The sequence below is a fragment of the Bos javanicus genome, chromosome 26, assembly GCF_032452875.1.
Source record: "Bos javanicus breed banteng chromosome 26, ARS-OSU_banteng_1.0, whole genome shotgun sequence".
NCBI classification, from domain to species: Eukaryota; Metazoa; Chordata; class Mammalia; order Artiodactyla; family Bovidae; genus Bos; species Bos javanicus.
In genome coordinates, this window is record NC_083893.1 from 42,636,190 (window position 1) to 42,658,719 (window position 22,530).

The window sequence follows — 22,530 nt, forward strand, 5'->3', positions numbered from 1 at the left end:
GTTGGCAAAGTAATGCCTCTGCTTTTTCATTAAAGGTAAACAAAACTTCTGTGTACAATTTCTCATTAATCCCAGACTAATACTCTAACAAGATTCTGTCCTATTAACAAAGAGAAAAAACAAAGTTTAATTGTGTACCAGCTTACCTTTGATATTAAAACTCAATTACTTTGCATTCATTTCAATTTTAGCTAGTCCTAATCACCCGTAAAATTCCTTTCTGAAGATTGGGCTTTTCCCCCAACAAACATTCTGCAGGTTTCTTTCTCTCTATTTTTTCCATGTCCTCTTCTGAGAAGTGGTTCTCCACCTCCCTAGGTCAGCTCCTCTAGTTTGTGTCTCAGACACTGGCCTTCCTGTATTAAAATGGCCTGTTCATTCACTGTTACCCAGCTGGAACCTACAAAGGCAGGGCCCCACTGGTCTGGGTCTCTGTTATACAACCAATACCTGGCACCAACGTTAACACAGAGGTAGAATGAAAAAATTTTTTAAAAATAGTTATTGGAGTATAGTTGATTTACAATGTTGTGTTTGTTTCAGGTGTACAGCAAAGTGAATCAATTATACATACATACATATATATATATATATACATACACACACACACACACACACACACACACACTCTTTTTAGGTTCTCTTCCCATGTAAGCCATTACGGAATATCGAGTTCCCTGTGCTATACAGTAGGTCCTTATTAGTTATCTATTTTGTATGTAGTACTGTGTATATGCCAATCCCAATCTCCCAATTTATCCCTCCCAGAATCAGACAAAACTGCTGATTTTTGACCAGCCATTTCATAACGATTCAACCTAATACTTGCCATTCATACATTTTTGTATGATGTAAACACAGTATCTCTTTGTTTTAATTAGAAAGTCGTAGTCAGTTAACTCCTCAAATGGCAAAGACTTGTGTACATAAGTTCAACTGCTTGCCTGAAGCTCACAAATGGGAATAAAAGAAAGGCCCAAACTGGATTATTCAAAGACTAACAAGAAACATCACGAAGAAAGACAGCCCATTCCTTCAGCATGATGTTTCACACCTGAGGGGCATCCGAGAGGCCACTGCTGGGGGGTGGGGTGGGACAGTGAGGGAGATTTGTTTGAAGAGGACCTCAAAGAAGATTCTCCCACTTTCACAGAGTCTATGCCGCAGGATTAAACATTCATGTGATAAGATCCCACCAGTTACATCCTTGTTGGCAGGATATATTCCCCCCAGTGAAAATACAATTCGTGAATAACTACTTTAGAAACCTACTTTTTACTTTCAAGATTAAACATGCTCAATGGCCATGTCGGTCTATGGGAGACTTCTATGACATTTGAAGATAAATAACTATTTGGTTTCCATTTCCTTTCTGGCCCTCTTAAGTGTGCTGAGCAAGTATAGATCAACGGAAGCATTTTCCCCTTAGATCTTAGTTAGCAAGAGGCTGCCATCTATAGATCCTTGACCCAATTACACACTGTTTGAAGAGCAGAAACTGCAGGACTGTGGCTCTCGTGGGTTTGTGTAAGTTTCATACCTCTCACCTCTGAGAATTAGGACGGTAGGTTTTTAATGGGATTTTAGTTTTTCATTTAATTTAATTTCTTTATTTTGCAAAAGATCTTGAAGTCCGTATTATGAGTATCATCAAGCCTCTTGTTCCGCAAAAGGAAAAACTGCGGTCCACCCAGGATGAAAGGACTTGCTGCCCCAAATTACCCAGGATGTCAGGACATCGCTGGAATTTGCACCAAAGCTGAACTTTCATCTCATTCCAGGCATCCATTTTTTGCTTGTTTGTTTGCTTTTGGCCTTCTGTTTATTTCCCCCATTATTATAATTTTTTGGCCATGCCTCTCTGCTTGTGGGATCTTCGTTTTCCAACTAGGGATTAAACCTGGGCCCCGGTGGCGCAAGTGCCGTGTCCTGACCATTGGACCACAGGGGCCGATGGCATTTCTGTTTTCTTAATACAGGAAAAGCAAGACTCTCTCAGCATAGGGGCGCACCCTGATACAAATCAAGTCCAGCCAAGGTTTGTGCCATGGAAGCTGGGTCCCTCCACCCACCCAAGGAAATGGTTTCCATTTCAGAGTTTGTCTTTGAAACGGGTGACTCAAACCTTCCTTAATATTTTAGACAAAACTACAACAACAGCAATAATAACTGCATAAGCAGGATTGTAATGGGGAACAGGATTTATAAGCAGGGTTGTCTTCATAAAATACCTTTGTATTTTGCCATAATATTATGAAAACTGAAATAAAGTTATCATCTTCTAATTAAGAAAAAGTGGGCGGACAACGCAACTTTAAAAGAGCTGTATTCTGCAGAAACAAAGGGCTACCCTCTAGTTCTAAATCCACAGTGTTCCATGAAATGCCTGTTCCCTGCTGGTTCCCAGATGCCAGGCCCTTTAACAAAGGCGCCCTTGTCCCTTGGGACACGTGCCTAGCTGTGTTTTCAGAGAAAGGTTTCCAGGGCACACGTGTAGCCGTGTCCCCCCTCCCCCGTTCGCGTGATCTACCTGGTTATTTAACTTCTATGCAGAGTACATCATGAGAAACGCTGGGCTGGAAGAAGCACAAGCTGGAATCAAGACTGCTGGGAGAAATATCAATAACCTCAGATATGCAGATGACACCACCCTTATGGCAGAAAGTGAAGAGGAACTCAAAAGCCTCTTGATGAAAGTGAAAGAGGAGAGTGAAAAAGTTGGCTTAAAGCTCAACATTCAGAAAACGAAGATCATGGCATCTGGTCCCATCACTTTATGGGAAATAGATGGGGAAACAGTGGAAACAGTGTCAGACTTTATTTTGGGGGCTCCAAAATCACTGCAGATGGTGATTGCAGCCACGAAATTAAAAGATGCTTACTCCTTGGAAGAAAAGTTATGACAACCTAGATAGCATATTGAAAAGCAGAGATATTACCTTGCCAACAAAGTAGTCAAAAGCTATGGTTTTTCCAGTGGTCATGTATGGATGTGAGGGTTGGACTGTGAAGAAGGCTGAGCACTGAAGAATTGATGCTTTTGAACTGTGGTGTTGGAGAAGATTCTTGAGAGTCCCTTGGACTGCAAGGAGATCCAACCAGTCCATCCTAAAGGAGATCAGTCCTGGGTGTTCATTGGAATGACAGATGCTGAAGCTGAAACTCCAGTACTTTGGCCACCTCATGCGAAGAGTTGACTCATTAGAAAAGACCCTGATGCTGGGAGGGACTGGGGACAGGAGGAGAAGGGGATGACAGAGGATGAGATGGCTGGATGGCATCACCGACTCAATGGACGTGAGTTTGAGTGAACTCCGGGAGTTGGTGATGGATAGGGAAGCCTGGCCTGCTGCGATTCATGGGGTCGCAAAGAGTCGGACATGACTGAGTGACTGAACTGAACAGAACCTGGTGAATATTCCTTTTTTCCTGCTTGGAAGAAGTTGGCCTGAGATAAAACTGGCTGAGACAGGCAGGATGCAGGCGACACAGGCTGGAAGTTCCCGGATGTGTGCGGGGTTGTGTGGGGGCTCTCCCCACGATGAACAAGCCCACTCTGGCTGCCCCTGACCTCTCAGAGTGGGAGTGCCGAGTGGGGGGCTCGGTGTGGGTGAGCTATGAGGCAGATAGAAAAACAAACCCACGTGGAAACCTCCGTGTCACTTGTCAGGGTCCTTTGTGGTGCCAGAGCTGTCGCTCCTGGCATCTGTGGTCTCTGCCTTGCCCTGGGTCCTGCCTGCCCCCACGCATCACTGCCCTTCTTGATGCCCGCCCCTCCCCACATCCTTTGTGTACATCCCCCTCCCTCTCTGTGCAGACACGCCCCCATCCTCACCTGTCCTTGGCTCCCGCTCATTCATCAGGATCCACCGATACCTTCATTCCTCGGGAAGACTTCCCTGGCCTCAGCTCCCGAGCCAGATTGATTGCATCTGTCTAGACTGCTGGAATCCCGAGGGCACTGCCTCCCTCTGGTTCTTAATGGTGGGCACCATGATCCTCTGAACGTGTGATGTGCCCCTACACAGTGCCAGGATCCCTTAGAGGACCAGGACTGCGTCTGTTCATTTTTCTCTTCTCAAGGTGGAGCTGGGAGCCTGCCGTGCACGAGAAGCTCACAGGGCATTGAATGACTGAATGGGTGATGGGAATGAATGGGTGGCGGGCCATGGACCCCAGCAGGTCTTTCTGAGCAGGGATGCTGGGGAAGGGCATGTTGTCTTGGGATTTCACTTTTGATAGCTTAGGGCAGGGGTCAGCAACCTTCTTCTAGAAAGGTCAGTTAGTAACTATCGCAGGCTTTGTGGGCCAGATGGTGTCTGTCCTATCTACCCAACCCAGCTCTTGTTGGGGAAAAACACCTAGAGATCATATGCAAACAGAGGTCCATGATCATGGCCCAATAAAACTTGATTTATAAACACAGGCAGACAGCTGGAGTTAGCCCGTTGGCCAGAGTTTACTCATGCTGGCTCGGGTGGGGACAGAACTGCTGCTACCATAGGTAGATTTTCCTTGTTGGTTGAACCTCAGTATGGCCAGGGGTCTCTGGGGGTCTCCCGGGCAGGGGCACTCGTACTTGGCTTTCTCTCTCCTTTCCTTTGGGCAGGCATGGGAGGGTCTCAGAACTCGTTTCCAGCCCTCTAGCTAGCTTCTTGGTATTTTCTGTGTCTTTTTGCCCTAGGTAATTCTAAGATGGATGTATCCCCTCTAGAGCTGGGGAAAATAGGCCAGCGGAGGCTCTGGTTATTTGATGTCTCCCCCACAACCCGCTAGGGGGGCTCCCTCTCCCCCTCCTCTGTCCCCGAGTCCCTCCCTGCATCTTCCGTGAGGAACAGTGACAATGCCCGTGGCGGTCAATGTTTAAGGCCACGTCAGAAAACCATCACAGCCCGAAAAACAACAGTTGCGCTGATTTTCCTCAAGGATGGCGCTCTCCTCTGCTGTCCTTGGCAAAAGCCGGCGTGGCTATAAGCCTAGGGGCTGGGGTCACCTCACCCACCAGCTGGTTCTCAGGCCAGGAGGACCATTCAGCAGGAGGCTGGAGCAGGTGGGGCTCCCTGGACATTTCTCTCTCTCTCTGGTTTCTCCACACCATCTCTCCAGTGTGGTGACTCTGGGTCACCAGATTTCTTACTATCAGCTCAGAGATCCCGATGTGCATGTTCCAGGAGAGCCAGAAAGAAGACACATCTCTGTTTATGACCCAGTTTGGGAAGCTGCTCCAGGTTCCTTCTGGCACATTCTGTTCATTGAGGTGGTCATGAAGTTCCACGTACATTGTAGAGAGGTGAAATGGACTCCATGCCATCATATGAAAGGGTAACGTTCTTTAAGAGTGGAGAGGCTGAAAAGGAAATAGCATCCCCACACCTTAACTCCCTGGGCCCTGTAGCATTTTGATACATCCTAAGACTTTTTATTCTTCTTTACTTTCTTAAATATTACGGCTGAAGCTAAAGTTCCAATACTTTGGCCACCTGATGTGAAGAGCAGACTCATTGGAAAAGACTCTGATTCCGGGAAACACTGAAGGCAATAGGAGAAGGGGGAACAGAGGATGAGATGGTTGGAAGGCGTCACTGACTCAGTGGACATGAATTTGAGCAAATTCCAGGATAGAGTTGAGGATAGAGGAGCCTGGCGTGCTGCAGCCCAGGGGGTCACAAAGAGTCTAACACAACTTAACGACTGAACAACAACAACCACACTTTCTTAAATATTATGACTTTAATGACCAGAAGCCCATCAGTTCAGTGGGATTTTTTTTAAAAATTAGAATATTTTTATAGGCTTCAGAGATTCGAAGACCCTTGAAGACATCCTGCGGAGTCCCTTCACTTTACAAACGAGTAACCTGAAGCTCAGAGGAAGGCAGTGACCTGCCCCAGGGTCACACCCGCATCTGATGCTATTGCTCCCGGTCCAGGGTTTTGCCCACAGTTTGGCCTCTGTCCAGAGGGCTTGTTGCTCTCAACTTCTGAGTCCATGCTTTCTTTCTGGCCCAGCTGCAGGTTATTCCAGAACAATCTCCAGGCTATGCCAGCACTTTCTAGCCCATTGAGGACTGTGGTGGAAACACTACACATTGGCCCATGGTCCCCTCTGCTGTCCTGTCAGACTCTTCTCCTCTCAGACACCGGGGTGGTGTCACCCCCAGGCGGTGCACTGAGTGTGTGGCTGAAGAAGCAGTTTGGCCCCTGAGCACAGGGACCACAGTCCAGGCTCCTTGATTCTGCCACGGCCTCATCTCAGCACCTGAAACCTGATGGCTAAGAAGCCTGGTGTCTCACTGACTGACTGGTTGGACGGTTGAAGGAAGCCTTGTCCCAGGCAGCCTCATTTCCTTCTCATCTCTTCCGGGGCAGCCATTCTGCCTCTGCAGTCACGCTCCCCCCACCCCTCCTGCTCCACACACACACATGCATGCTGAATGTGGCAGCAAGCCTGCACCCCCTCCCCTGCCCTGAGAAGGGTTGTGGACTTCCTGAGTGTTGGTGGAAAGTTCAGGATGCAACCCACCTGGCACTGATCCTTGACAGCACGATCTTTTGTTCCCAGTTCATTCAACTTGAGGAGGAAGAGAAGGAAGGATACGTGAAAACACAGGCCCTGGGTTCTGCCCCTTCCGCACAGTAGCTCTTTGAATTCTAGAACCCTGGGAAATTCCTGGCATCCTCCCCTTGATTTATCACCCTTTCATATTTCCCACCAGGCCAGCATTTATGAAAGCCTGGTCTTCATATCATTTGGTCTGCATTAGAATCATGTGGGGTATTTTTAAAAGCAGAATCCTGGCTAACACTAGTCCTAGGTAACTAGGACTCACCGTATCACACTCTCTGGGGACACAGAACCCAGAAATATTCACACTAATAAGCCCCTTGGGTGATTTTGAAGCACTTGGCATTTGAGACTCTGTGCTTGAGGCAACTTGGGAAAGTTATTTTATCTACAGTCATGTGCCTCGCACAGGGCACAGAGAAGGTGATAATAAACTGTTGGTTGAATGAATGAATAAATGCACAAATGGTGCCATATCCCTGAACTTGACCACAAAAGAGGTTCTGCTTGTTTTGCAGCAGCCTTTCATCCTGTCCTCCAAGCTGCACACCTGCTATTTAATACTTTGCACACCTAGAGCATGTCAGGTGACATTCCTTCTTGCTCTCAAATAATACCGTTAACTTGGGCACATCTTGGAGATAATGCAGGTTCCATTCCTGTTAATGTTGATATTTTGACCTCTTCCCATGAATAACGAATGTTCTTAATGGCATCTAGAATAGCGAACCCCTTCCAGAAGGTTTCAATTGACTGTGTCCAAGTCCATCAGAGGAATCACTGTGTATGGCAGCTCGAGCCTTATGAAGTGTATTTCTTAAATAATGAGTCTTAAAAGTCAAAATCGCTCCTTGATCCATGGGCTGTAGAATGGATGTTGGATTATCAGGCACGAAAACAGCACAAATCTCTTTGCGCATCTCCATCAGAGCTCTTGAGTGACCAGGTGCGTTGTCGGTGAGCAGTCACATTTTGAAAGGAATCTTTTTTCGGAGCAGTAGGTCTCAACGGTGGGCTTAAAATATTCAGTGAACCATGTTGTAAACAAATGTGCAATCATCCGGGCTTTGTTGCTCCATCTGTAGAGCACAGGCAGAGCAGATTTAGCATGGCTCTGAAGGGCCCTAGGATTTTCAGAATGGGAACTAAGCCTTGGCTACAACATCAAGTCACCATGTTAACCCCACAAAAAGAGACTCAGCCTGTCAGTTGAAGCTTTGAAGCCAGACACTGTCTTCTCCTCTCTAGCTGTGAGAGTCCTAGATGGCTCCTTCTTTCAATGCAAGGTTATTTCTTCTACATTGAAAATGTGCTGTTTAGGGCAGCCACCTTCGTTACTTATCTGGCTAAGTCTTTTGAATAACTCGCTGCAGCTTCTACATCAGTACTTGCTGCTTCACCTTGCGCTTTGATATGCTAAGGGGATGACTTCTTTCCTTAAACCTCCTGAATCAACCTCTGTGAACGTCAGACTTCTCTTCTGAAGCTCCCTCACCTCTTTCAGACTTCACAGAATTAGAGAGTTGGGGCCTTGCTGAGGATTAGGCTTTGACTTAAGGGAAGGTTGTGGCTTGGTTTAATCTTCTATCCAGACCATTCAAACTTTCTCCATATCAGCAATAAGCCTGTTTTGTTTTCTTATCATTCGTGTGTTCACTGGAATAGTGCTCTTAATTTCCTTCCAGAACTTTCCCTTTGCATTCACGACTTGGCTGACTGTTTGGCGTGAAAGGCCTAGCTTTGGGCCTATCTTGGCTTTCAGTGTGCCTTCCTCACCAAGTGTGATCATTTCTAGCTTTAGATTTAAAGTGGGAGACGTGCTATTCTTCCTTTCACTTAAATGCTTAGAGCCCGCTGTAGGATTAGTAGTTGGCCTACTTTCATCACTCTTGTGTTTCAGGCCCGAGGAGAGGGGAAGAGGTGGGGGAACGGCCAGTCAGCAGTACAGCAATCAGAACGCACACGTCTATCAATTTATTGTATTATAGGGCATGGTTTGTGGTGTGTATGTGTGTGTGTGAAGTCGCTTCAGTTGTGTCCGACTCTTTGCGACCCCGTGGACTGTAGCCCGCCAGGCTCCTCTGTCCACGGGATTCTCCAGGCAAGAATACTGGAGTGGGCTGCCATGCCCTCCTCCAGAGGATCTTCCCAACCCAGGGATCGGACCTGTATCTCCTGTCTCCAGCATTGGCCGGCAGCTTCTTCACCACCAGTGCCGCCTGGGAGGTGTGTGGTACTCCAAAACAGTTACAACAGTAGCATCAGATATCAGTGATCTCAGATCACCGTCACAAAGGATAATGAAAAAGTGTGAAATATTGTCAGAATTCACAAAACGTGACACAGACTCATGAAGTGAGCAAATGCTGTTGGGAAAATGATCCCAATAGCCTTGCTCAGCCCAGAGCTGCCACAAACCCTCAGTTTATAAAAATCATAATATCTGTAAAGAGCAGTAAATTGAGGTTTGCCTGGACTGCAGCAGGGGGTGTCAAGTTCAAGGATGTGTGCGTATGTAACATCATGTTAAAAAGGTTAATCATCTTTAAAATTATTTTGTGTGTGTGTTTATTTTCCTTGTTTTAGGTTTTTAAAGGGTTCAAAAGAAGGATGTCATAATCAATTTGAAATAGTCAATTGCTGAAGGGTTTAGTCGTCTCTAGTCAATGGAGAATGCACAAAGGTTTTATTTTCACAGTGTCATTGATGAGACATATAATGCACATAAATTGACAGGACACTTTTTTTTTTGGAAAGAGCTCGCTTGGCTGAGTGAAGCCAGGCTGAGGCAGGGGAGGGCACCCTCCCACCCGGCCATCAGGCACACGTCAGTGGTCAGGGAAGGAAAAGGTCCTGCAGGGTGAGCAGGGGACTTGCGGCGGCGAGTTCTCAGAAGGCCTCCGGTAGGAGAGATGTGGATAATTTATACAATGTTTAACTATCTTTTAAACAGCCAGTTTTTCTTGTACAGTGACTGGGCTTCCATAAAACAGAGACAAGGCCTGCCCATTTGGCTCGGTTTTAGAGGGGATGGCGCTGTAAAGTTAATGCACTGAGAAATCTGTGGTGCTTTGGCGTTAAACCCAACACGGGACATAAAGAATTGAGGCTGCTCTAAGCCATGGGGATGGGGAGAGAGATGAAGCAATCTTTGCAGATGAAAACTGTCCTGAGTTGATGAGAAAGGGCCTCCCTGCACCACGCTGAGAAGCCAGGAGCCCAGGGAGAGATGGCTGGGGTCTGCCCCTTAACTGCCCGTGTGTGACTGTGAAAAGCCAGCCCCCAGCAGCCCGAGTAATTAACCACCACTGGACCCCAACACTGAAGGAGTCCTGAAAGAAGAAAAGGAGTAATGTGACGTGTGTGCGTGTGAACTCGCTTCAGTCGTGTCCGACTCTTTGGGACCCCATGGACTGTAGCCGGCCAGGCTCCTCTGTCCATGGGATTCTCCAGGCAAGAACACTGGAGTGGGTTGCCATGCCCTCCTCCAGGGGAGCTTCCTGACCCAGGGATCAAACCTGTGTCTCTTATGTCTCCTTCGTTGGCAGGTGGGTTCTTTACCACTAGCGCCACCTGGGAAGCCTTTGATTCATTGATTTATCATTTGAATCCTTGTCTTCTTCCCATCTTGGGTTATAGGAGAACGTGGGTGGATGCCTCCCCAGAATGCAAAGAAGAGAAACCATTTCAGGCCAGTGGGAACTGCAGCTCGGGACTCCCAACCTTGCCCGGGCTGTCTGGGGCAGCCATGGATGCTGTTCAAGGTGATTCAGAACCCAGACTCAGCCATGGGGTGAAACTCATTTTTTTCACACTGCTTGTCACATAGGGGCTTACACAGCTAAGGGGGTTTACCTGACTTAGGCACCTTCTCTTTCCAAAATGTGTGTCTCAGTCAGTTACCTCCAGACCCACAAGCCTTGCCTTCCTAGGGCAGCTGTAATTGCAGGCGTCCAGCCAACAGGATGGGCGCAGGCCCAGACACCTGGGACCCAGCGGCTCCGTGTTGAGACAGATGCTCTCAAGGCTCAGGGCAGGCTCTGGACAAGAGGCTGGCCAGTGGCTGAACAGGGCCGAAGCGTTGATCCTGAAGGGCCGTGACAGGCCAGGCTGCTGGGGAAGGGAGCTGAGGCTTTCTAGAAGCCTCCGGGCTTGAGGAGAGTCCTGGGTTTGGCACCACCAGGGCTTTTAAGTCCCCTCACCCTGGCCTGTGGTTGCAGCATGGAGTTGTATTTCTTGCTCTCTCAGGACTGTTGTGACTTCCTCTGGGGGTGAGAAGCCCTGAGGAGAGGCAAGACTGGGGGAGTGTGTGAGGGGAGGGGCAGGGCTGGGACCGCTGAAGGGAAAGGCCACTTACAGAGTGGACACAGAAAGCTGAGGAGAAAGCAGGGGATGGGCTGGGGTTTGGAGGCCAGTGGAGTAGACGGCAGGAAAAGCTCTAGGCGGGTCACATCGTATCAGAGCCTTCCTGAGCCTCACAAGGCGAAGCAGAAAGGCTGGAATAAAAACGGCCCTGAAGGGCTTCCCTGTGGCTCAGTGGTAAAGAATCCACCTGCCCATGCAGGAGACATGGATTCTATCCCTGATCCGGGAAGGTCTCACATGCAGCACAGCAACTGTGCCCGTGAGCCCTAACTACTGAGCCTGTGCTCTGGAGCCTGGGAGCTGTGACTACGGGAGCCCTTACACCTCGAACCCGTGCTCTGCCACAAGAGACACCACTGCGGTGAGGAGCCGGTGCACCGAAACTAGAGAGGAGGCCATACGCTCCACAACGAGAGAAAAAGCCCACGCAGCAGCGGCAACCCAGCACAGCCAAAAAAAATAAATAAAATGGGCTTTATTTTGGGGAGCTCCAAAATCACTGCAGATGGTGACTGCAGCCGTGAAATTAAAAGATGTTTGCTCCTTGGAAGAAAAGCTATGGCCAACCTAGACAGCATATTAAAAAGCAGAGACATTTCTTTGCCAACAAAGGTGTGTCTAGTCAAAGCTATGGTTTTTCCAGTGGTTATTTATGGATGTGAGAGCTGGACTATAAAGAAAGCTGAGCACCAAAGAATTGGTGGTTTTGAACTGCAGTCTTGGAGAAGACTCTTGAGAGTCCCTTGGACTGCAAGGAGATCCAACCAGTCCATCCTAAAGGAGATCAGTCCTGGGTATTCATCGGAAGGACTGATGTTGAAGCTGAAACTCCAATACTTTGGCCATCTGATGCGAAGAGCTGACTCATTTGAAAAGATCCTGATGCTGGGAAAGACTGAAGGCAGGAGAAGGGGATGACAGAGGATGAGATGGTTGGATGGCATCACTGACTCAATGGACATGAGTTTGAGCAAGCTCTGGGAGTTGGTGATGGACAGGGAAGCCTGGCATGCTGCAGTCCATGGGGTTGCAAAGAGTCGGACACGACTGAGCAACTGAACTGAACTGAAAAGCCAGAGGGCAGTGCTCCCCTCTCCCAGAACTTGGGGTATCTCTCTTAAAGCACATTCCAGAGCAGGTCTGGCCTCCCCACCCCCCACTCCCTCACTGCGGCCTGGGTCTCTGTTGGAGCTGGCTCCCTCACTCAGCAGGCTAGAGATGGAGAATTGGAAGCTTGTCTTCAGGGCCGAGTTTCTCTGAAAGCGTTGCACCCTCTCTCTGTTACCTTGCTCCAGAGATGCTGCCTCTTCCAGGAAGCCCTCTGGTAGGGCCACTGTGCTACTCGTGGTGGGCCTCCATGGTGCCCCTGAGCCTAGCTCAGCTCTGGAGGCACAACGATGGCCGCCTTGGGGTTGTCACCCATTCTGGACGAGATGTGGGCTTCCTGCAGCCTTCAGCGCAGCCTGGGCACTTCTCCTTTCTCTCACTGGGCAGGTGGGCTCCTGGGGAAACAGGCAAGGTCTCCCCAGCCAGCTTTGCCCAGGTGCTGGAGTCGCAGTACATGGTCCAGAAGTCAAAGGTAGAGGCTGGGCGGTCAGATCCATGAAGAGGCTCTCAGGATTCTGCAGGCTCGGTCGGGCTCCAGGTGGGAAAGGTCTGAACTCAGAGACCCTCTTGGGCCTAACTCTTTGACCTTGGAAGAGAAGAAAAACGTTATTCTGCACGGAGAGCATACGGGTCACGGACTCATCTCACTGGGACCCCTTGGCACACAAATTTTTCTTCCTTAAAAAAAAAAAAAAATCCCCCAGGCATCACCTGCTTTGAAATCCCTAAATGTAAACTTCAACCTGCAGATTCCAGCCGGGCTGGGGGTTCACTCAGGACTTGGAGGAACCGTTCGAGCAGGGACGGTCTGATGAAGGGATCAGTCAGGAATTCATAAAGTATTTATTTAGCTGCCCGAAGCACCCCACCCTCGCTCTCTTGTATGGAAGAATTGATGCAAAGTTTCCGAGACAAGCCTGCGATTGCGGCTGTCACCAAACAATGCCATATTTCTTTTCTTCTCTTAAATTCTAGGATCATTCTCTGTAAGAGGCCAATTTGTCTGTCAGGCAGGCAAAACAGGGGCCGCTCCCTGCCCTCATTAAACTGACAGCACGGGTTATTAGCAGAAAACGAAGCCCGCCCGCCATGAAGCCGGCCTCTGTTTTACGGCGAGCGCCAGGGAGATATTTTCAGTAATTAATTTGATAAATATATTAATTATGAATTGAGTTGACAGTACAATCAGATTGTCAGCCGTCCAGACAGCCTCTTGTGATAAAGCTCTGTGATGAAGTGGTTGGATTTCAGGCCTGTCATCCTTCTGGGCTGTCCCTTATCGCCCGTCTGCCCATTCACTCTGTAATTTCCTGCGCATTGTAATTAAATGGTGGCTTTCTGATTGGAAAGTGACTCCTCAAAACTTAATCTCTCTTTCTGTCCGAGCTTGGTAGGGGAGAGCTACAAAAAAAGCCCTTTGTTTCAGGGCAGTCTTCCTGTGAAGAAGCAGTTCTATTTCCCCCGCCCCTTTAAATACACCTCTCTGGTCCCCGGAGGGCACCTTGGAGGAGGGAGTGGGCTGGGAACTTCAAGAGGAGGAGGAGGAGGAGGAGGAGGGGTGGGCGGTGTGTCCAGCTGTGCGTCCTCTGGCTCTGCCTCCTTGGGCAGGTCACTGTTCCTCTCTGGGCCAAAGTGATCGTGTGTCCCCCACCACCCCACCCCCACCCCCAAGGCCTGAGATTCTGGGATCCTGAGAACAGAGCAGCTCTGCCCGCCTGGCCTCCCTCCAGAGGCCCAGGAAGGGGAGGGAGGGAACAGCGAGCCAAGAGTCAGCTGTATTTCTGCAGGACAGGTCATTCGGGGAGTCCCTTGCCAGCACTTTTTTTTCCCTTTTGATGAAATTAATTATGAACACTGCCTGGGGTCATTTGACTCCGGAGATACATGTCAAGATAAAATATTTCAGAAACACTTATATTTAATAATTTAATACAGTGGTTCGCATTTGGGTGCAACAAAGGGAATTATTGGTAATTGCGAATTTTAAAGAGGCAGAAGGAAGCCCTGCAAGACGGAGGAAGCATGGGACAAAGCCAGGAAGGTCAGGAGGTTTTTGTTCGGCAGGCCCCGAGGCTTGATTTGAGGCTGAGAACCGAGGTCATTTTAGAATGCCTGGTGAAGGAGTCAACTCCAGAAGCCTTCTGAGGGGCAATGCTGGGGACCCCAGGGGTCCTGGGTGTTCTAGGGGCCCCGGGTACCCTGGCCAGCCAAGGAAAGAGCATGTTGGTCCTCAGGAACATTGTCCCTGTCCTCGGAGTCCCAGGAAATCTGTGATGTGAGCCTCAGAGAGGCCCAGGGCCATTCCAGGCCTTGCAGATAAGAAACAAGATCCAGAGAAGCTCGGCCTCTGGGGCTGGTGCCCCCAGGACATGGGCTCCATGGAAAGAACAGCGACTGTGCATGAGGAAGTTCCAAGTTTCAAGTACAACTGCTCCTTGCCTGCCTTGCCTCAGTTTTTTCTCTGTAAAATGGGCTAGTAAAGTACCTACCTCAGATTTGATGTGAAGATTATATAAAATAATGCAGGTAAGGTGTTTTTCAGAGCAGCCGAAGCACAGCAGAAGCGGAGCTGCTATCATCTATGCACATTAAGAGCTCAGTTAACATGAGCCCTGCCTGCTTCTCTCATTGCTTGTTGTGCTACTCCCCATTCATGGCCCAGCAGGGGGATAGGACCCCCTCCCCTTTCGGAGCATGGCACAGTGGGTTCACTCCCAACAAGGGCTCAAACAAACTCGAGTCCTGCTCCTCAAACAACCCACCTAGTGGATTTGGGCAAACCCATCCCTGAAATGTAGGAAAGCAGGTGCTCAGAAGCTGCTCTGGTGGGTGTTCATCCAGCATGGGTGGTCACTGACGATCTGGGGTGAGAACTCCCCCTCTCCAGCGAGGTGAGCTAGGCAGTTCCTTCCTTGTTCTGGCACTTTGCTTTTTTCATCTTTGAAGTAAGGATGCTGTACTCGACCATTGGCAGCATCCCTGGAAAAGCCACCGGGGCTCAAACTCTACATAGTAAAGTGTTAATCGCTTAGCTGTGTCTGACTCTTTGAGACCCCCATGAACTGTAGCCTACCAGGCTCCTCTGTCCATGGGATTCTCCAGGCATGTTGGAGTGGGTCGCCACTCCCTTCTCCAGGGGATCTTCCTGATCCAGGGATCGAACCCAGGTCTACTGCATTGCAGATAGATTCTTTACCATCTGAGCCACCAGGGAAGCCCCAAAGTCTGCATAGTTTTAGTTCAACTCAGCTTTCTTCAGAAACTCAAGCATCTTACTGGAAAACTCAGTTTTTGTCTATCACTTGGAAATCATGGGCCCCACCATGATCAGAGAGCACAGCACGGCAGGAAGGATCAGATTACGTGCTCAAATTACAAGTTGGAGAGCCCCTGATAGGGTTCCCACCAGTCAGGTTGCATACACTGGAGTCCCCACTGCCAGAAGAAACCCCAAGTTACACAAGCTTTCTTTGCATCTCACTGGAGACGAAGCCAACACATCCATGCAAATCTCTATAATCAAGACATAAAGTTTTAGCATGAAGTAAGACAATTATCACTCACCCTGGAAGCTGATTTCTATTCACGTCTCTTTCATGAACAAAGGCACAGTTATTCCCCCTCCCCTAAAGTTCAAGATTACAGTCCTTTTCTTAACTTTTCAAAGAGAGCTTAAGTACTTTGAACACAACTAAAGTTGACTATTATCCTTCGTTAGATCATACTTGAATCTAGATTTTAACACGTTGCCATTATATTTCAAAGAAGAGACATGATTGTTCTTGAAAATTAAAAAAAAAAAAGAAAGAAAGAAAGAAAGTAAGACCAGAGGCAGGGTATTGTCTATTATCCCATCCTCTTCCCCAGAAATGTTCTGCTCAGAGCCAGCCGGGTGCCATCTATTAAATCCCGAATGATGCAGCCTAAGCTTCTTTATTTTATACCAGGAGCGAGTGGTAAGTGGACACAAATTGATTTTGGAGAGGGTGCTAAGCGATAATCCTTCCCAGGTTCCCAATAAAGAAGATATACTTATTGGAGGGAATTTTTAACTTCGGTTTGAACTTGCTGCTGCCTTTTTAGAGTCCAAGTGGAGACTATGGAGCTTTTGTGCGCCTGTCAGATGTCTTTACCTAATGCAGAGGGAGGAATGATAAATATGCAGAAGGCTTTGATGTGAATACCGAAGGGGCCTCCAGAGGGGCTAAGGAGAAGGCAGTTGACACTGCGGTTTTCATCCCTCGGTAGGGACGGAAGGCATGCTTGAAACTAAACGGCACCTGCAGAGAAGGCGCGCTGTTTCGGATTATGCCCTCGAAACCTGCGTTCCCCACCACCAGCTCGAGGACCCTGGCTCCGAGCTCTGCCTGGCAGGGGAACGCGAACTCGGGCAGGGGATAAAAGGCCAGGACTTTATTCTGTTTGCTGAGGAGCCCTTCTGATGAGCCCAGTGGCCGTCACTAAGAGATGCATGTGAAATCCAGCTACTTTTCTGCAGGCAGGAATAGGAAAGGGAAAAAACTCTCCAGAGATGAACAGATGAATCTGCTCTGCTCAGCTCCCTGTACCCCAGGGCCTCAGTTTCCCCATCTGTAGAGTAAGGGGGTTGGGCTAGATTTTATTGAAGGTAACTCTTCCCTGTTCAGGGTAAAGTCGCGGCCCTGGTCCTGTGTTGGGGTGGGCAGCTTGTGTAGGACCAGGGCTGGCCTCTCGGGAGGTATCTGTCTTAGTCCATCCCTCCCAGGGCCAACCTCACTTCCTGGTGCAGTTGGAGGGGGAAAAACCAGGATGGAGGTGGGCGTGGGGCTGGGGCAGGGCACAGCAGGGATACCTAAGGCTCTGTGCCCAGATCCTGTGGTTCCGTGGGGGCCCGAAGGCTGTCTCTCTCTGATCTCAGCAAAGCGTCTTCTGCTGTTTGTGGGGAAGGACTGCCCTGCTAGGAGGCAGGAGACCACACTGCAGGCCTCCCACTGGAGCCTCACTGTGTCCCCATCACACATAGTCCACACGACACCCAAGGCAGACAGAGCCTCTCCTCAGCCCGACCTGTTGCCCGGGTCACACCAGGACTTTGAGGGTCCTAGACTCTTTAGGCTTCATGGACCCTTTCTTCCATAAAAACAACGAAGATTGTGTTTTACAGCTGCATGGATATGAAAATGGATATAAACCAGGCTGGATTTGTTGCTCTATATTCATGATTTTTATATTCATTTCTTTCTTCTGATTTTAAGAGGAATAATAAAAAAAAAAAAAAAACCTTTTTCACGGACCCTTAAAACATCATCACAGGCCCCGTGCCTGATTGGTACTTTGAGCTGCACTCCCTAAGGAACTGTTCCCCTTCAGGAGCAGAGTCCACACTTTGAATTTGTAGTCCTGATGACAAAAACCTGTCTAGTACTGGCCAGAAGGACAGAAGAGATAGGAACTATTTCTTCTGCTGAGTTATATTATCCGAAGGAAGTTAGGGGCCACCTTGGCTCACAGCACAGCCCAGCCCTGGGCAGGTACCCTGGTGCAGCGGACAGTGTGTGCTTTGGGGTCAGAGAGACCTGGGTCTTACCTCTCCTAAGGCTCTTCTTGCCTAATGACCTGGGGTGAGTTCTTCACTCTTGGCCTCAGTTTTGTAATCTGTAGAATGGGAATAATGCTACCTTGACTACAGGTCTCTTGAGGTACCCAGAGAGCCACTGTGAGGATGGGACGTGGTGACCACAGGACCAGCATCCTCCAGGAAGTCACCATGGCCAGTTGTTCCTTCGGTCCCACACCTGCATTCATGCCTGGCAGCCGCCACATGGTCCGATTCTTGCCTCAGAAGTTATGGGCCCAGTAACTGCCCCACTGGGGTTGACACCAAAATGAACACGGGGTCTGTTTTTGTTTCTCCTTCTTCAATAAGAGGTTTTCCAGGCAAATCAACTGGAAATGGTTATGTGGGGAATCGAGGTGCTGGGGGCCCTTGCAGAATTCTTTGTTAGCTCACCAGCCACAAACTTCTTACACGGTGGCCAATCTTAGCCCTTAAGACACTATGTGCGCCTCGGCCCTGAATCAAGTTAATGAGGGTTTCTGAAGGCTCCTGTAATTTCATGTGGAAACAGTGTCTTAAATTAATATTTTCCTTTGGTTCAAAAGGCTGCCTGTGCCTTTGGCCAAGTGTTCTGGCTGCCGGGAACCAGGGAGTGAGCCTGGGCAGAGGGCCCCGCAACGCGGGGGCAAAAGCCGTACACACCCATCAATAACGAGGAAACATCTCGCCTGGCGGCGTGAGTCCACCAAAAATGGTTTACACCAGTTGAACACAAAAATCAATTCTGAAGCGCGGTATATCACAGCCCATAGATTACACGTGTCCAGTCAAAACAGCAAGGGGAGAAGAACAGAGGTGAGGATGAAGGAGGTTTTCATAAGTTCCAGACCCGAGAGCCCGCTGTCCTTCCATCGCAGGAGGTAGGGGCCAGCACCTGGGGAGGCTGGAAGTATGTTCCAGAAGATGACAAACTCCTGCCTGAGCCGCTGCCCCAGAGTGAGAGCGAGGAGGTGGAAGAGGCTGACCGAGGCAGGGCCCAACACGCAGCTCTGGTTCATGATCACCGCAGAATAACCACAGAGATCCCTGTGCCCATAGAGGCCTCACACCTGCTCTGCTAGGCCTTTCTTTTCCTGTCTTGAGTTCTGGAGGCTGGGGGCAGGGCAACAGTGGTCAGGAGGGTGGCGGGGCTGAGCCAGGTGCCCCAGGATCCCGAAGCAACAGCATCACTTCTGACTTGGGACAGCGAAGCACTCGGGGTGGGGAGGAGGGCACGGGGCGGAAGGCTGGTCCTTGGAAAGCATCACATGGGGTCCTTTCCCAGGGAAGATCACTGTCCTGTGCAAGTCTTCCTGATGAGGGGGCCCAGTGTTTAACTGGGGTACACAGGAAGTAGGAAGCACAGACATTGTTGAGAGGAAGCACAGGTGGCTTTTGAATGGGAAGAACCTCTCCTCCCTTTGGGAGAAAGTGGGCTTGGGAGGTCCTTCACATGCACCCCCTAAGTGGACTTGCTTTGCCAAGAGCTAAGGGGGACCCCACGTGGTGCTTTCCAAGGACCAGCTATCTGCCCCTGTTCCGAGCCCTTTGCTGTCCCAAGTCAGAGGTGGTGCTGCGTCTTCCCCCTCCTGGGGCACCTGGCTCAGGCTCCCACCCACCTGGCCACCGATGCCCACTCCCAGCTCCAGTGGGCGCCACCTGGGGCCTGTCATGTTCTCAGCATCACCTCCAACCTCCTGGCTGCTGGTGCCCCATCTGATGCCTCATCCACTTCCAGGGAAAACGCGGGCCAGCCTGGCTGAGGTGCAGAGCACGTGGCTCTGGACACAGATCCCTCTCAGGAACCTCCGTGATGGCCCCAAGGAGCTGTTCCACTTGAAAGCCACGGTAACCCTCAGAGGCTGCCTAGTCTGGCCCATTCTTTGCAGAGATGGGGAAACCAAGGGACCGCTCAGGGTCACAGGGCAAGGGAGGTCTAGGAGAGGAGCAGGGCAGCCAGAGTCCTCCCCAGGGGAGTCCTCCCATCCCTAGCATGAGGCTCGGGTGCTGGAACCAGCTGTAGCTCCCCGCCTGCTGATGGGTGGAGATCCCACCCATTACCAGCCAGCATCCCATCCCCTTCCCTTTCCTTTCAGCAGGAGGTTCCCAATGAGGCAGCAGGGAGGGGCCTCTCTTAGGGATTGGAGATGTCCCTCAGCTCCTAATCCCCCTTAAGTGAACAGCCTCTCTGATCTGTACCAACCAGGATTCTCACTGGAGCCCAGTGAGCCGCAGGATATCTGCAGGGTTTGGGGAAACATCTCCTGAGGCTAAGTTTGAGTCCAGATGCTGATGACATACGAGCAGTGTGGCATCTCTGCCTCACTTGGGAGGGAAGGGTTCAGGGGACCAGGGAACCAACCACCATCTCTGTGGACAGTGATCCCCTTCGAGGGAATCGCGGCTGAACCAAACACTTTGTTGCCTGCTTTCCCCCTCAGAACAGAGTCACCCTCTGCTCTGCAGGCCTCCCAAACTCCCCAGGCCTGCCCCCAGGGGTAGCCTCGCATGGACCGGTGCAGAGCTCTCCTCTACCCGCTGAGTCTTCTGCGCTAGGACCCTCAGGCCTGAGCTGAACCCTGAGGCCCCGCAGAAAGCAAGACCCAGACTTGTCCTCAAGGGACTGGAATTCCACAAATGGAGCTCGACGAGCGGACAAGACGGGGTCCTAAAGCTCAAAACTCTTCTGAACGCCAGGGTTTTTCACTCCATTTAAATTCTTCATTTACTTGTTCAACCAGTACTTACCTATTAGGCGCCAAAATATGAAGAAGGCCAGGATAGATCCTGGGGATGGAGCAGTGAATACGATGCTGTCTCTATTGCTTTTATGGAGCCTTCATCCCCCTCCCCTCCCCACATCCTCTGTGCTCAAACTGCAGGACATGAACCTGGCCAGCCCCAGGCCTTCACCTGGGCTGACTTCCTTGCTTGGACCAGCTGCAGCTTCCCCCATCATCCTTCTTCACCTGGCAAACTCCACACTGTCTTCTGCAGCCCAGATCAAAAGTCCCTTCCTGTGTCATTCTGGAGGCTCTGGCAGAAGCACACCCTGGGGCTGTGCCTGTGATCAAGCCCACATCTGGAGGTCTTGTGATTCTTACTTAGAAGCCCTCCTCCCCGCAAACCTGTGATGGTTGGAGCTGGACCAGGGTTGGGAGGTGGGGTCTACATCCTGAGCCGTCTCTGTGTTCCCAATACTCTGCACAGAGCCCTGCTGTCTTTTGATGTCATGGTTAAATACTCTGCAGCACACACAACGTTCTTAACTTCTGCCTCCTCTACTCTGGTAAGAAACCATAGTTAAGTCCAACATGTCAATGGCACAGTGATCCATTTTTTGGAAATGCAGTGAAGGGGGTGGGCAGTGAAGATTGGGAAGTTCAGAAAGGAAGATAATACAGAGCTTGGGTCCACACATGAGGTCCAGGCCCCATGCACCATGAGGGCCTTAGTTCCGCAGAAGAGAAAGGTGGTCTGGCCCTCTGGGTTCCATACCACGGGCAAAGCCGAAGCTGCCTGGGGGTTGCCAGCTCTCTCTCACTTGTTAGAAATAGAGAACCTCACTGTGATGAGCACTGCCTCCATTCCACGTGGTCCAGCCATCTGCCAGAAACCCCTCCAACTGGATCATCAACAATGCTCAGAGTAAGAAGACTTGAAAATCTCTTAATTGATTAAATGAATGAGTGACTGATTAAGGAATCAAATCTAAGCTGAAATGGTTGACAAATGAAATTATGACTCTGTCATGCAGACCTACAGGAGGATTAATGCGTGAACATCTGTGGAGCTCCCAGTAGTTCAGAAAAGGATCAAGCAAGGAAGCCAGCAAGCTCTCATTTCAAGGCTGGGGAGTCTAAAGTCTGGGGAAGTCCAGACGTTCCTAAACACACAAATCCAAGTTCATTCATTCATTTAGTCAGTTAATATGTGTTAATGGGCTACTGTTGCTGGGCACTCTTCTATATATGTGGGATACACCTGTGAATAAAACAGAAGAAAATCTACTTGGAGAGATAGATCATAAGCAAAGCCACAATGAATGAGTAAATTATATAGTATGTTATGGGCTTCCTGGGTGGTGCTAGTGGTAAAGAATCTGCCTGACAATGGAGGGGACATAAGAGACAGACGTTTGATCCCTGGGTTTGGAAGACTCCCTGGAGGAGGGCATAGCAACCCACTCCAGTATTCTTGCCTGGAGAACCCCATGGACAGAGGAGCTTGGCGGGCTGCAGTCCATAGGGCCGCACAGAGTCGAACACGACTAGAGTGACTTGGCACACACACACACACATGTTACAAGGTGAAAAATGCAAGGTGGAAAAATAGACCAAATTAAGGGGACTGAGGATGTGTGTGTGGAGGGGGTGTGGGATGGGATTAAATACTGAAATTTAAGCAGGGTGGATGGGGTAGACCACACTGAGCAAGTGAGACTGGAATAACGATTTTTGGAGGAGTTTGCATCTCGCTACCTTGCAGGTTTGCACTAAGAGCTTAGCACATGGCAGCTGCTCTGGAAAGTGAAGTCACCATCTTCCTCCTCGTCACCATCATCACCACCTTCATTGTCATGACTTTTAACTTTGCGCTTCCATCTGGAACTTGCATGCTCCCTCCTCCTCTTATTTTGTGTCTCCCTCAGGATGACTGGTGGTGGAGAAAGTGCTGAAAGCCATGGGCTCACAGCTGCCATTTCCAAGGGCCCCGCCTCCCAGGAGGATGTTCCTGGGACTTCCAGCCCAGAGGGGTTGCTGCTGCTCCAAGGTGAAGGAAATTATCAAGAACTGTGGAGGGTCTGAGACTTTGATTCTATTTGTGAGTTAACAGGTGAACACGAAACCTGCAGTTTCGTGGATGCTGGAAGAAGACACGAGACTCCTGGGTCAGAGACCAAGGGTAGTTTATCACTC